At 43.9% G+C, this 13,887-nt stretch overlaps 1 protein-coding gene across 5 annotated transcripts in view; it reads right to left on the bottom strand.

The window, feature by feature from the left end:
* RARB (retinoic acid receptor beta) overlaps positions 1-13,887 on the bottom strand; it is a 747,871-nt gene that overhangs the window by 478,192 nt on the left and 255,792 nt on the right. For 3 of the 5 annotated variants that reach the window (XR_008298027.1, XM_053221534.1, XM_015086690.3), the window contains one exon: positions 60-151. The exons of the other annotated variants lie outside the window; for them this stretch is intronic. The gene's annotated coding sequence lies outside the window, so the exon portion shown is untranslated. The remainder of the gene's footprint in view (positions 1-59; positions 152-13,887) is intronic. 5 annotated transcript variants of the gene reach the window in all.

The following is a 13,887-nucleotide window of genomic DNA, read 5'->3' as shown; positions in this document are numbered from 1 at the left end:
CTGACACTTCCGAAGGCGCACATCATACCTGATGCTCTGTGGACTAGTCATCTACTCACCTCGTCTTTGCCAAGGTCCTCAGACTGCTTCACCAGCAACACTGAAATCAACCACTGGCCAACGGGACACAGGCACTCCTGCCGGAAGAAAACTACAGAAGGAAGGAAAAGCCATCAGACTCCATGGCAACTCCTTTCAATTGAAACCTTTGCATGGTTTCAATATCCTCGACCTGTTCTCACAGGCAGGCAGAGGATTCTACCTGTGTGCCATCTACCCATCCGGCACAGGCTTCTTCCTTCTCTCTTTATGAAGCACTTGTTTACAAAAGCTCGCAATATCTTGATGGCAATTGTGAAATCCAATAGCTCTGAACCCCCACGTTTCTTTTTCATAACTCATTTGGAGGCGAGACCTTACCTGATGCAAACTCATCTCATGGCAAAAGCCCTCCCTAAACTGATGTGAGGGTATTTATTATCTTTGCTTGGTCCACTTTGTGGGGATAAGGTATACGGTTTGCTACAGAAGCCCGGCTGTGCTTTTAGGAAGTGCTGCTCCCCACTGGGTGGGGAGTGATACTAATTCACGGCATCTATACGTGGTACCTTCCAAAATCGGAAACATTTTGAATTTTGAAATAAGTCCAGCCCCTACGAGCACTGGATGAGAAACAACAGACATGTATCAAGCTCATAACAGGCCTAACTTTCAAACTGTTATGTCCTGTTGCGTGTTTGCCCTATTATAGGAGTTGTTTTGAAGAGAAGAAAATCCTAACAGAAAGACACAGTTTCACCCAATAGAGCACTCAAAAACTAAAATTTGCAAGTACCCGGGTTGGAAGAGGAGGTACGGGGGATGTACATGGGAAGCAGAGGCCCAAATACACTACTGGCGGAAATGTATACTTCCATCAACTTTTGGAGAGGCTATTACAATTTTGAGAATTTAAAATGCCTATGTAGTTTGAGCAATTCTCTAACAGAGTATCCCATGGAAAGAGTCAAAAGAGTATGTCAGGGAGATGCCATATTGAATGCAAAAATATAAACTAAAGGTGTATCAAGAAGAGAGTGGTGAAATAAATTTTGGTGTAACCACACAAAATGATACAATGCGGTTTTTTTCAAAAAAACAAAACCAAACCCAGAAATGAAGTAGACCTGCACGTAACGATATGCAAAAGTCTCCAAACTAAATCTGGAAGTGAAACAACCGATTTGTAGAACGGTAAACATATAAGAAACACGTATATATGATCTTTACAATTTCTGAGAATATACTTGTATTCTAGATGAGCCAGTTTTCCCTGTACACATCTTTGTATGGAAAGTCACAGGTGGTAATGCTGGGGAGGAGAATGAGGGAAGAAAGCTTTCACATTTCATGGTATAGGTTTTTAACTTTGTCTTTTCCACATGCATATTCCGCTCTCATCGGTTCCCAGAATGGTTGTGGAATTCTCAAAGGCTCAGATACAGTAGAGGTCACCAAGCATCTTTCCTGAGACTGCGAGTGCTGTGAAAGGAATTCTCCCTCCACCAAATACTCCCAGCACCTTCCAGTTAAACTTCATCTCCACTGACCTTTAAATACAGACCAGAGACCTACAGTACTAAGAATCTCCACAGATGACATCACAGAATTCCAGAAATGACCTTCGGCCAAATAAATCCAATAATCCCCTCCAACGATCCCTCATGTGAAGCATGTTAACTATACCGTTGCCTTGCTGCTCCAACAGCATGATCTGTGCTTCAGCTCTGGGTGCGGCACTAAGAACCAAGAAGAGGCTGTGATGAACTGAATCTCAACCTGACTGTATTGATCCAAGTGTTTCCACTTCCCACTGCCCACCTCACTCAGCATTTCACATGGATGGCTAACACAGTGATATACACTGACCTGTGTGTTATCCTCTCCAATACTTCCTGAGTGGTGACCAGAATCTCCCGGTTTAACTGGAACAGTGATCACAGGATGAATAGCTCTATGGACCCATTCAAATTCAATCCAAAAACGTAACTCTGCCCTAAATTTATCTGGAATCCCAATTGGATTAGAAAGACAATGAAGAACAGAGTTACCTTTCAATGCTGGAACATAAATATTAGGTTTAAAAGTACTCGTTCTGTCCAGTAGAAACATACAAAAAAAAACCCCAATGTAGTTAGTCAGGCCACTGGCAGATACATGTATTCTTAAGAATCAGATGCCCGGGGGCGCCTGGGTGGCGCAGTCGGTTGAGCGTCCGACTTCAGCCAGATCACGATCTCACGGTCCGTGACTTCGAGCCCCGCGTCGGGCTCTGGGCTGATGGCTCAGAGCCTGGAGCCTGTTTCCGATTCTGTGTCTCCCTCTCTCTCTGCCCCTCCCCTGTTCATGCTCTGTCTCTCTCTGTCCCCCCCAAAATAAATAAACGTTGAAAAAAAAATTAAAAAAAAAAAAAAAGAATCAGATGCCCGAATATCCTTCAGGCTTTATTATTCGAGTTAAATTCTTCTCTGCTTTTCCTAAATCACTCATCTTCAAAGATTTTTTTTTTTTAAACCATCTAACTACACCTCAAACTTTAGCTGATCTTATCTGTAGAACACTCTTTTCCAAGATCTTATCTTTAAGAACACTCTTTTCCATGATCTTTGCGAGGTTGGCTTCTCTTTATGTAGATCACAGCTTTAATGGCACCCAGCTTCGTTCCTCCAATCAAGTACCGTCATGTTTAAATTTTCCACATATTATTTACGATCATTTATTTCCTTTGCTTGCTATTTATTCAATTATTGTTGGTTTGTTTTCCACCCCCCCCAAAAGTAAATGTTGTAAAACAAAACAAAACAGAAATTACGTCTGTTTCTAATCCCAGTATCTTCTCTAGAATACAGTACATATTCAGTAATCCTTTGATGGAGGAATGAGTGAACGAATGAACACTTTCTGTCAGCTTCCATCCCCTAGAATGGTAAGCCAGAGGTTTTGGGGGGGGGTGGAAAAGACAAAGCAGGTACTACTCCTGTTTAGTAGAGAAAAGGCTGGGTAAAACCAGGAGACAATATTTTAAACTGGATGAAAACCAAAGGCCAAGAAGCCAAGGTGGTCCATTAGGAAAAGTGTTTGCTAACAGCCTGTAATGGGTTTCTGCGGCTTTCCTGCCTATCTGACCGAGGGGACTACGTTAAAAAATGGCAAGAGTCTGGGCGCCTGGGTGGCTCGGTGGGTGGAGCGTCCCACTTCGGCTCAGGTCATGATCTCGCGGTCCGTGAGTTCGAGCCCCGCGTCGGGCACTGGGCGGACAGCTCACACTCTGTTTTGTCTCTCAAAAATCAATAAACATTAAAAAAAAAAAAAAAAAAAAAGGGCCAGAGTCGATGGAAGGGGGAGGTATGGTCAGCTGTCCTGAAGTAGTTCTGAGATACACCATGATCACCAATCACCGGAGAAATGAACCATAGACAGCAACGGCCAAAAGGGAGTGTGCCTTCCGTGGACAGACTTCGATCAATAAAACCTCATCACAGATGTTTAGTCATCATCCACTGCATAATGAAAGCCTTTGTGCGCGTGTGTATGCCCGTGTGTGTGTTTTAATTCTGAAAACACTCATGAAAACGTTAGAGGAAAATTGACAGTAATGGAAAAATGTTAATAGTGTAATAATATCTTAGAAGAAGTAATTTGATTCAATGATACATACGCATCTTAATCTTGGCATTTTTCAGATGAACTTTTTCCCTGGTAAGTTTTTTTTTTTTCTTTTCTAAGACACTATAAATGAAATGCTTCATGCAGCATGTTCTTACTCTGTCGTAGTAGTACTTTTTTCCTTGCGACGCTCGTTCTGGCAATCTAGACCTCCTCTTTACCCAATGCCCCATTAAAAAAACAAAAACATGGGGCGCCTGGGTGGCGCAGTCGGTTAAGCGTCCGACTTCAGCCAGGTCACGATCTCACGGTCCGGGAGTTCGAGCCCCGCGTCGGGCTCTGGGCGGATGGCTCAGAGCCTGGAGCCTGTTTCCGATTCTGTGTCTCCCTCTCTCTCTGCCCCTCCCCCGTTCATGCTCTGTCTCTCTCTGTCCCAAAAAATAAATAAACGTTGAAAAAAAAAATAAAAATAAAAAACCAAAACAAAACAAAAAAAACCAAAAACAACCCCACTGTCTGCCACTGTTTCTTCTGAAACAAGGGTGGACATGCAACATTGGACCTTGGTCAAGGGAACAGAAAAACCGAGCAGGGTAGGGGCAATCTTTCTTGGGGTGCCTAACAGGTGAACTCACTTTAAGGCCCAGTTCCTCCCTGTTCTGCTACCATCTCTCTTTTCTTTTAAGTTTACTTATTTTGAGAGAGAGAGAGCATGAGTGCGAGCAGGGAAGGGGGCAGAGAGAATCCCAAGCAGGCCCCTTGCTGTCAGGAGAAGCCTGACATGGGGCTCGATCTCACAACCCATGAGATCATGACCTGAGCTGGAAGCAAGAGCTAGATACTTAAGCGACTGAACCACCCAGGCGCCTCACCATCTTTCTTTTTATACTCACCAGCTCCAGTCGTGACTGCTTCATCACTTCACCCCCACAGAGTCATTCTTACACGCCCTCTCTGTGTTGGACACATAGCCATACTTTGGGGTTCCAGCAGCGAATGGCCCCACATTCCTCTTTCATGGGACTGACATGCTAGCCGCTCAAAGCAGTTGTACCACAGGGTTGCAGTCTCTCAACTATCTTAGAGGAAAACATTTCTAAAAATCCCTTAAACGCGAAGCCTAGTAAAATGAAGAGTACTTATAATTTAAGTTGGATGCGGGGGTAGGGCATTGGTGTCGGGGAGGATGCAATTTAAAAAGGAAGCATTACAAATTAGATTCACCCCTAACTAACCATCACCACCCAAACAAGCATATGCTGACAAAGAAGCACAGGTCAGTGGTCGGCAAACTTTTTTTGCAATGGACAAGATAGTAAATGTTTTAAGCTTTGTGGGCCACATAGTCTCTGTCCCAACTAGTCAACTTTTCCATTGTGGCACAAAAGCAGCCACACACAACATGCCAATACATGACCATGGCTGTGTCCCAATAAAACTTTCTTCATGAAAAGAATTTGCAGGCTGGATTTGGCCCATATAAATGGTCTGCCAATCCTGACCTAGGTTCATCTTTTCCCAACAACCTTTGATGAGGAAGAAACTGAACCTGTACTAGGTAGAATCCTTTACCTAAGGTTACACAGGTAAGAATACTCTTACCTCATCCTGCATCCCTAACTTCATCTAGTAGGTAAATAAGACAAACATGGAGAAAAACAAGCCTAGGAGGTGCTGCATGTTAGAAGGTCTCGGATTTCTAACTGGACTGCTACAATTATAAGATCTTGGTCAGTGAGAGAAATCTTTCCAGAGGAGGTGAGCTGGAAGAATTCCTCACCTGGAATACCCACCCTTTCTTCCCCTACCTACCCTTACCTGCCTGTAACTACTCACTCTTCAGGTCTCACTTCCAGCTTTATCCCCAGTGGGAAGCCACCGCAGAATGCTTGGGCACGCTCGGAGGTCCCTCTACAGTGGTTCCTTGCACCTGGTGAAAACCCACAGTCCTATGCACAATCTTTTCTGCATTTACATTTTAAAATTTATTTTTGAGAGAGAGAGACAGAGAATGAGTGGGGGAGGGAGACAGAACCTGAGAGAGAGGGAGACACAGAATCCGAAGCAGGCTCCAGGCTTGGAACTGTCAGCACAGAGGCCGACGCAGGGCTCGAACTCATGAGTGATGAGATTATGACCTGAGCTGAAGTTGGATGCGTGACCCACTAAGCCACCCAGGAGCCCCTCTGCATTTAAATTATACTTATTAAAAATTTTTTTTCTTAATGTTTACTTTTGAGAGAGAGAGAGAGGGAGGGAGGGAGGGAGGGAGAGAATGAGCCAGGGAGGGGCAGAGAGCGAGGGAGACACAGAATGTGAAACAGGCTCCAGGCTCTGAGCTGTCAGCACAGAGCCCAACGCGGGGCTCGAACCCACAAACTGTTGAGATCATGACTTGAGCCGAAGTTGGATGCTTAACTGACTGAGCCACCCAGCCACTCCATTTATGGGATACTTATTAAAAGTAAAACCAACAAACAAAAATTGACAGTGCTTATCACATGGTACCACAGACTGGTTATTTCCGTGTCTGAATCTCCAAAGCACAATGAGCAACTCAAGGGTAGGAAGTGTCGTTTCATCTCTTGGAGACCAGCCCAATGTTTGTGCTACTGCTCAGGACTCATGAGGTGCATTTCCAAATTCATAAATAGGGGTGAGATTTGGATGAGAATAAAAAAAATGATATTCCCTAAAAGGGGAATCAACTATGACCTGGAACATAGATGCGACACTGAGACTACAGAGGTGAGGGTAGTGAGTAGGGGAGCACAAGTAGCATTGGGACCTGGATGGGATGATGCCCAGGAGTCTATTGTCACTTTACTGTGGACGCTGTCCCCCGCGAAGTAGCTTGTTTGTCATTACCGTGTTGGAAAGTATTTCAATTGCGGACATTTTCCTATGCAATTTTAGTGAAATCGATTTCCCTCCTCTCCCCTGATGAAGTCCTAAGATTATGTTATAAAAACATTCAAGTAAAACCCCAAATGTTTTACGTTACTCTTTTTTAGCACCTGGGGATATGCTTTGGTTAGATTTCTTTTTTAACGTATGTTTCTTGTTCTTTCCTTTTTAGCTGTTCTTTCAGTTTCTCTGCTTTAAATTGTTGGGCGTGGTCTCCAAATGCTTTGGTTTATGTCCTGCAGAGTTTCAGTGCACTGTCTATCGGTCTATCAGGCCACGTACCCTCTTGTTCCAGTGGGTCTTTGAGTTCCGGTACCAAAATGGCATCATGAATCTTCACTGCACTGTCGCCGTTTGCTCTTCCTCTACCTTTCAAATCACTCGCACCCTTTCTCAGCTCAATCACTACAAAGACCTAGAAGAAGTAACTCACGAAGCAACGTGTTGCCAGGATGTCTGAGATGCTTATTTCATTCTTGAAGGCTATTAATAAAGGTTTGTCTGTCCCTCCTTACACAATCCCTCAGGCTGGGGAAGCCTCTATTCGAGAGGTTTCAGGTAGCTTAAAATGAAACATCATTTCATATCCCATACCACTTCTTGGCGGATGAAATACTCACCATTTGTCTACTGAGGGGCCTATTCTCTTTTGACAAGGTTTGGTCTATGAATAGATTAGTCTTCCCAGGAGCCTCAGCTGACAGATGATTAATATGCAGGGTCCACCCCCAGATTAATCATCTTGAGATACTAGGAGGTGAAACACCCACCTCGCCCAGGTAAGAGAGGCTAGGCTGCCCTTTTCCCCGCTCGTCTTTGCTCCCTTTTCGTAGCATTTTCACATTTTAAACACAGGTCCCTCACTGCATGATGAAAACAGAGGAAGTCAAACGATGCCAGAGTCAAAACCCAAAGTCAGTTATTGGTCGAAATAGGTACAACTAAAAATAATGAAAAATTTACTAAGTTAGACAGGAATATTTTGCATATATTATAAAGCATTTTAAGATTGGTGACTAATGACTAAGGTCAACCAGCTTGAGTTTCTTGAATCTGTATTAAATTTACTAATTTAGATGCAATGTCTCCCAACTCTTCCCACAGTCTCTACAGCGGTATCCAGCCTAGCATAAATACTTCCCTTTCCCCACCCCCCCAGGGGAGGGTCTTACAAATTCTCAGTTTGAACAATGATAACCCACTAACACCTTCCCCACTTCAATATGCTAAATCCTTAATTCTTTCACAAACCATTGTCCTAAGAGTCCCTCTAACCCAACCCAGGCAGCTACTGAGGGAACTCCAGTGGAAATACTTGGAAAAACATGACAAAAACCAGCCACATTGAATGAACATGTAACAGAGGGCATTAGGGAAATTGGCTAATATACTGCATTACTTAAAATTATAATGTTGAAAAAAAAAATTGCGGTAGCGGGGAAATGATGCCAATTAGTGGCCCAGGAATAGGAAAGAGGCAGAGGAAAAGTCACTTTGCCATCCATAATTCAGCCCTTCACTTCTCAGGCAATACATGCCTGCCCTCTGCCTCGGAACTACTGGGAAGACGGAGACTCGAACCGCATTGAGATTTTCAGGAGAAAACAAGAGGTGCCAGTTAAGAAGACATCACCATTAACTTCAAAGTGCAGGAAGGAAGGGCTGTAAATGACAAAAGTAAAGTCAGATGCTTTCTTTTTTCTCCAGAGGCCCATTGCTTCCTTTTCCTTTTTTTTTTTTTTGCTTTTTGATGGTGCATTGCTCTGGCCACCCCCAGAAAGATTCCAGAATCCTCCCTCAGCTTTTTATTCCTGCAGTTGGCAACCTACACTACCGGGATACCCATCTTTAATACAAATCTGAAGGCCTTGTACTGTCATTTGGGCTTAAATATATTTCCCCTGGGCTCTGGCCTCAGTAAAACTAGCAGACAGCTGGTCACCATGTTCCACACCATAAACCTGTGGGGAGGAAGTATGGCCAAGGGGGTTGGCTTGTAGCAGAGTCGCTTGGCAAACTTGTTTAAAACACAGATTTCTGGGCTCCACCCTCCGAGTTTCTGATGCATAGGTCTGGGGTGAAATCCAAAAATTTGCATTTCTAGTAAGTTCCCAAGTGATACTGATGCTGCCGGTCCAGGAACCGTGCTTTCAAAATCGCTGCTCTAAACCAATCCCACACCCACTACCTCAAAAGATAAGGCAGTGGTTCCCAAACTCTGCTGCGTCTCAGAATCTCCAAGACAACTCTGACAACCCTGATACATCATATACCAAGTGAATCAGAATGTGTGTGCAGGCATTGGCTGTTTTCAAAGCCAGGCATCTGCGTTTTCAAAGATCTCCAGGTGATCACCAAATATAGCCAAATTTAAGAACCACTGAACCTTGGGAGGAGGCCTGGAGATAAAGAGAAAGAGCATTAGATAAGAAGCCAGAAAGAGAAGGAACAGTCCTTATAAACTGTCACCTTGGGACAATCCTATTTACCTAGTCTCTTTCTCATCTGTCAAACAAGGGGACTATCCTTTTACTTGCCTCTGAAGCAGCAGCAGCAAGAAAAATACATCAAATGAGTAAAATGGTTTTGAACATTAGGAAGGAGCCTATAGACGTAAGGGGTAGCAAGGGAGGTAGAGCTGCCCTGGGTGAGATATAAAGGCTTTGCTGCACGAAGACCTGGGTTGGCACCCAGCTTCCGACTAGCTCTGTGACTGAGCGAGTGAATTTAATTGTCCGGTGTCGCACTTTCCTCCTTTGTAAAACCAGGATGTCGTTACCTTCCTCATGGGGTTCCTCCAGAGCAATTTTGCTATTTGTCCGTGCTCCGGAAAGGACTCTTAGGGCATATGTGATGGGTGTATATATTACACATGCCATCGTCGCTTGATACAGAGAAGCCCTTGCCTTGGGAAGACTTTCAAACAGAGGTTAGTGATTAACAGGGGAAAGGCTGAAAAATAGCATCAGATAGACCTCACTTAAGTGGACAACAGACAATTATGGGTGTGGGAAGATTCAACTCAGTTTAAATAACTCAGTGGCTGGGTCTCGAGGCAGCAGCATCCTTAGAATTACGGAGCTCCACCTCCTGCTTCTGGCCAGTACCCAGTTACAAGATGGTTTGCTCTTCGGGTATCCTATATGCCGGTGGTCAGTCTGAATTTGGAGGTAGCTTCGGAGCTTGTAGCTGGTCTTTTGTTTCGTATACACAAGTTCTTGTGGACTAGATTGAAGCTCCTTAAATTTCATGAGGTTCATGTTTTCCTAGAGCACCCATGGGCTGACAATTTTGGGTGCTTAACAGTAATCAATTTCTCATCTATTTCCATAAGGCTTCCTTTAAAATTACTCCTACCCAGGATGATTGAATACTTCGACAATCCAAATGCTAGCTATTTAAAAGTCTTCCAAGGTTTCCCACTGTTCATGGGGTCCAGTTTAACCTCCGTAATGCAGTTTATAAGGCTTGTTGTGGTGTGGCCTCTGCCGACTTCCCCCAGCTTGGCAAAGAGAAAGTAGCCAGGGCTTTGATGTTGCTGAGATTAGGGGCTGAAATCCAGCCCAGCCTCTGACAAACTCTACATCTGCCCAAGAATTCCGTAATTTCCCTGAACCTCAGTTTCTTTACCTACAAAATGGGAATAATAGTACTTTCTTTCAGATTTGTTGTAAGACAAGGACTAATAAATGTGAGATGGCTAGCACATGCTTTTTTTTTTTTTTTAATATTTATTTACTTTTGAGAGAGAGAGACAGACAGACAGACAGAGCATGAACAGGGGAGGAGCAGAGAGAGAGGTAGACACAGAACCCAAAGCAGGCTCCAGGCTCTAGGCTGTCAACAAAGAGCCCAACGTGGGGCTCAAACTCACAAACCACGACATCACAAGCTGAGCTGAAGTCGGACGCTTAACTGACTGAGCCACCCAGGCACCCCTGATGTTTTTTTTTTTTTTTTTTTTAATGAACTCCATTTCCTGACACATGCATCTCCTTATACACGCAGCCCTTGCCCCAGGAATTGTGAGCTCCTTCAAACACTGCATGCTGCACTGTGCCTCTATATTGTTGAACAGGCACTTTCCTACATCATCAGTTTGGAAACCTCTTACCCTTCCAGACTCAGATGAACAAAGTCACTTCTGTGATGCTTCCTTGACCCCCACACGCAGAGCTTCTCCCTCCCCTCGGCTCCACTGCCATCTTGCCACTGAGCTCTATCTGTCACAGTCTAACGAAATTAGTGGTTTATATGCCTGCCTCTCAAACCAGACAGAGGGTACCAAAAATATCGGGGTTCACACCATTATCACTTAGCATAGCACGTGACTTACAAGCAATAGGTGACCAACATTAGCTAAATGTCTCCTTCCTCATAACTGGTCCTCAGTTATTTGTGCAAGATCTCATAAATCCTGGCATGGTATAAGTCCATGGAGGGTATCTTACACCCTTAATACCCACAGACCAGAAGCATTGACTTCATTTGGGTACTTTCCAGGACTAAAGAACCTCAGGCCACTCTTCAGACTTTGTGCATCAGAATCTCCATTTTAACAAGACCCCCGAGGAATTTGAACGCATACTAGCGTTTGAGAATAATTGTCCCGAACACCTCTGCACTCTCACAGAGGCACGCGGTAGGCACGTGGTAAGTGAAAGCATATGGATGATTCATCACGCGTTAGCTAACGGGAAGGTGCTCGAAAGATACTTCAATCCCAGAATAATGCTAGTCATAGGAGGAATCCTGTATTTTTTTTTTTTTTTTTTTTAGTGCTTATTCATTTACTTTGAGAGACAGATAGAGGGAGATAAGGAGAGAGAATCCTAAGTAGGCTCCGTACTGCCAGTGCAGAACCCAATGTGGGGCTCGATCCCACAAACAGTGAAATCATGATCCTGAGCCATCAAGAGTGGGGTGCTCAACTGACCGAGCCACCCACACGCCCCAGAATCCTGTATTTTATTCTGGAGAACACGGTGGTGATGATTTACAAACTCCAGGCTCCAAAGGGGGTCCTGCGGAGAAGCACCCCTTACCTTCGTCGATAAAAACTAAGGTACACACAAACATAAATCCAACCCAACCCAGACACTATACAAAAGGCAAACAGATTTCTAAGTAGTCCTGGATCACACAACTAAAACTGAAACAAGTAGAAGGTCATCTTCCGGTGGAAATGGTAGCAAAAGTCATGAAGAACTACACGTCCACAATGAGCAGGAGAGTTCTGGCTCACCATGGGCATCAGAGCAGGGGGCCACGGAAAAATGAGATTAATCCACGGTCAACACCATCGCGAGCAACACTTGTGCATGATGTGAGGACGGACGCCATATACGTGAATGTGGCAGCTAGACCACTGTAACTGAAAATCTCCCTGGTCCCACTCGCCTGGGATGCTCTGAGCAACACCTTAGTTGTTCTGAGCTGTAGGCTCAGGCCCCTCCCTAAGTTACTATTAGGGACTAAGGACACAAGGAAAAATGAGGCTTGCGTACCACATCCTCCCCTCACACCTAGAACTCACACAGTAGGTGACATTATTGTCTGGGAATGTATTCGGTGGAGTACTGTTCGGACAGCCAACAGCAATAACCGAGCAGGACGACATGCCTCTCAGAGACAGATTTTATCATAAATAAGGTGTTCACAAAGTTTCGGCACAAATGTAAATGCTATCTTTACATTTCCTGGGGAAAAAAAAAAAAGAAAAGAAAAGAAAAAGAAAGGAGCCAGGACATAATTTGAGTCCCAGATGACAATTTCCTTCCGTGGTGTGGGGAGAGGGCAGGCCAGTCCAGCCCACCTCTCTTCTCCACTGGGAAAGAGGGTATTAGAAGCAGCAGCAAAAATTAAAGTGAGAGACACTAGTTTCTATTTCAACTTTTTCTAAATTCCGGAGGAATGCCCGCCTACAAATTGAGAGATGCTTTATTCAGGACAGAACCTCATTTTTTTTTTTCTTTTTCAAAGATGTTGGGCAAACAAATGAACACACAAAAATTCCTACATGAAACTGAGGGAAAAGGGCACTTGGAGTATTTGTCTTGTTCTCGAAAAGGCTCTAACATCACAATCCTTTGCAACCTTTTGGGTCGCATACTTTTCTCCCCGTCACTTAACAGATGGGAAAGATTTTGTGAACTTTTCTAAGCAACCGACAGGACCGCCTTGTCTCTCCTAAGTGCCTCGTCAGCAGATTCCTAGAGCCTGGCTGTAAAAGCCCTCGTTTCCACTTTTCCCCCCCGATCTCGGAAAGATGCCTCTTAAGCTAGAGTGAGACAGAGCATAGCCATTCAATTATCCAAATACTAGAAGTCTATAAAAGAACATTGTGCTGCAATTGGTTTCTTAATTTGAGTGAAACAGCGTGCCCAAACACATCCCCAGATCCTGAAAATAAATCTCCACGCAACATCTTCGGATTCAACCATGTCGCAGGATGCATTTTTATCAATTTCGAGATAACTTCCAGACTATGCAGACTAAAAAATACGATCACAACATCAAGAGGGAAAAATAAACCCCAAATTAAACCCTTTTACATGGTTATTCACAGTAGCGACAACACATTACATTTTTTTGCCTTCTTAAAAGTATGCAGATGTTCAGATTTTAATTTTCGGAATGCTTTTAAATGTATTCAGCTGTTTTAATGTAACAAATGCCTTTTAGTGCCCACTCCACAAATAATCTAGTCCTACATCCGTGTGCACTTAGGTCTATGATCACTCAGAGAGTAAGTGGGGAAAAAAACCTAACCCAACTAAAAGATCATTGTCAAGTCTATAAAATTTACATCTACCCTTTGCAGAAGGCATAAAGCAATCAGCCGTCCAGCTTAAGGTTCAAAAGCAGCTATTTCCTAAAAAAGAAAGGCAAGTCACAGTTTCTGTGCCATTTTCCTGTTTGCAAGGACTCACCTGTGCTTAGAAAGAGGGTGGTAGCTTGAGAAATCATGTTCCTGAGGAAATCATAAAATCCCATGGACAAACTGAGGTCAGCTTCCAACCTTTGCCATCGGGAGACTGTGCGCCCTCAAACCTCAGAAAGCATCCAGATAACCCAGTGCACGTTCAATTCTCTGTACATGTTGTAAAAAAAAAATACCTCTCCCTCACTTGTGCAGATCTCTTTATTGCAGTTGACATGGGCTTGCCCAGGGGACTGACTTGTTGTTCCATAAAGATCCTTAAATAGGCACTACTGATGAAACATTTAATCCAAGCTTCAGGATCAAATGGCTGCTACTGCCAGGGACAGTGATAGAAAAATCTATTCCCCAATTAAATAATTGCACGCGAAGCTATGACTGTTCATTATGTT

Source organism: Acinonyx jubatus, chromosome C2 (assembly GCF_027475565.1).
Source record: "Acinonyx jubatus isolate Ajub_Pintada_27869175 chromosome C2, VMU_Ajub_asm_v1.0, whole genome shotgun sequence".
NCBI lineage: Eukaryota > Metazoa > Chordata > Mammalia > Carnivora > Felidae > Acinonyx > Acinonyx jubatus.
Note: the sequence above shows the minus strand (reverse complement) of the source record. Positions and strands in the feature narration are given on the sequence as shown.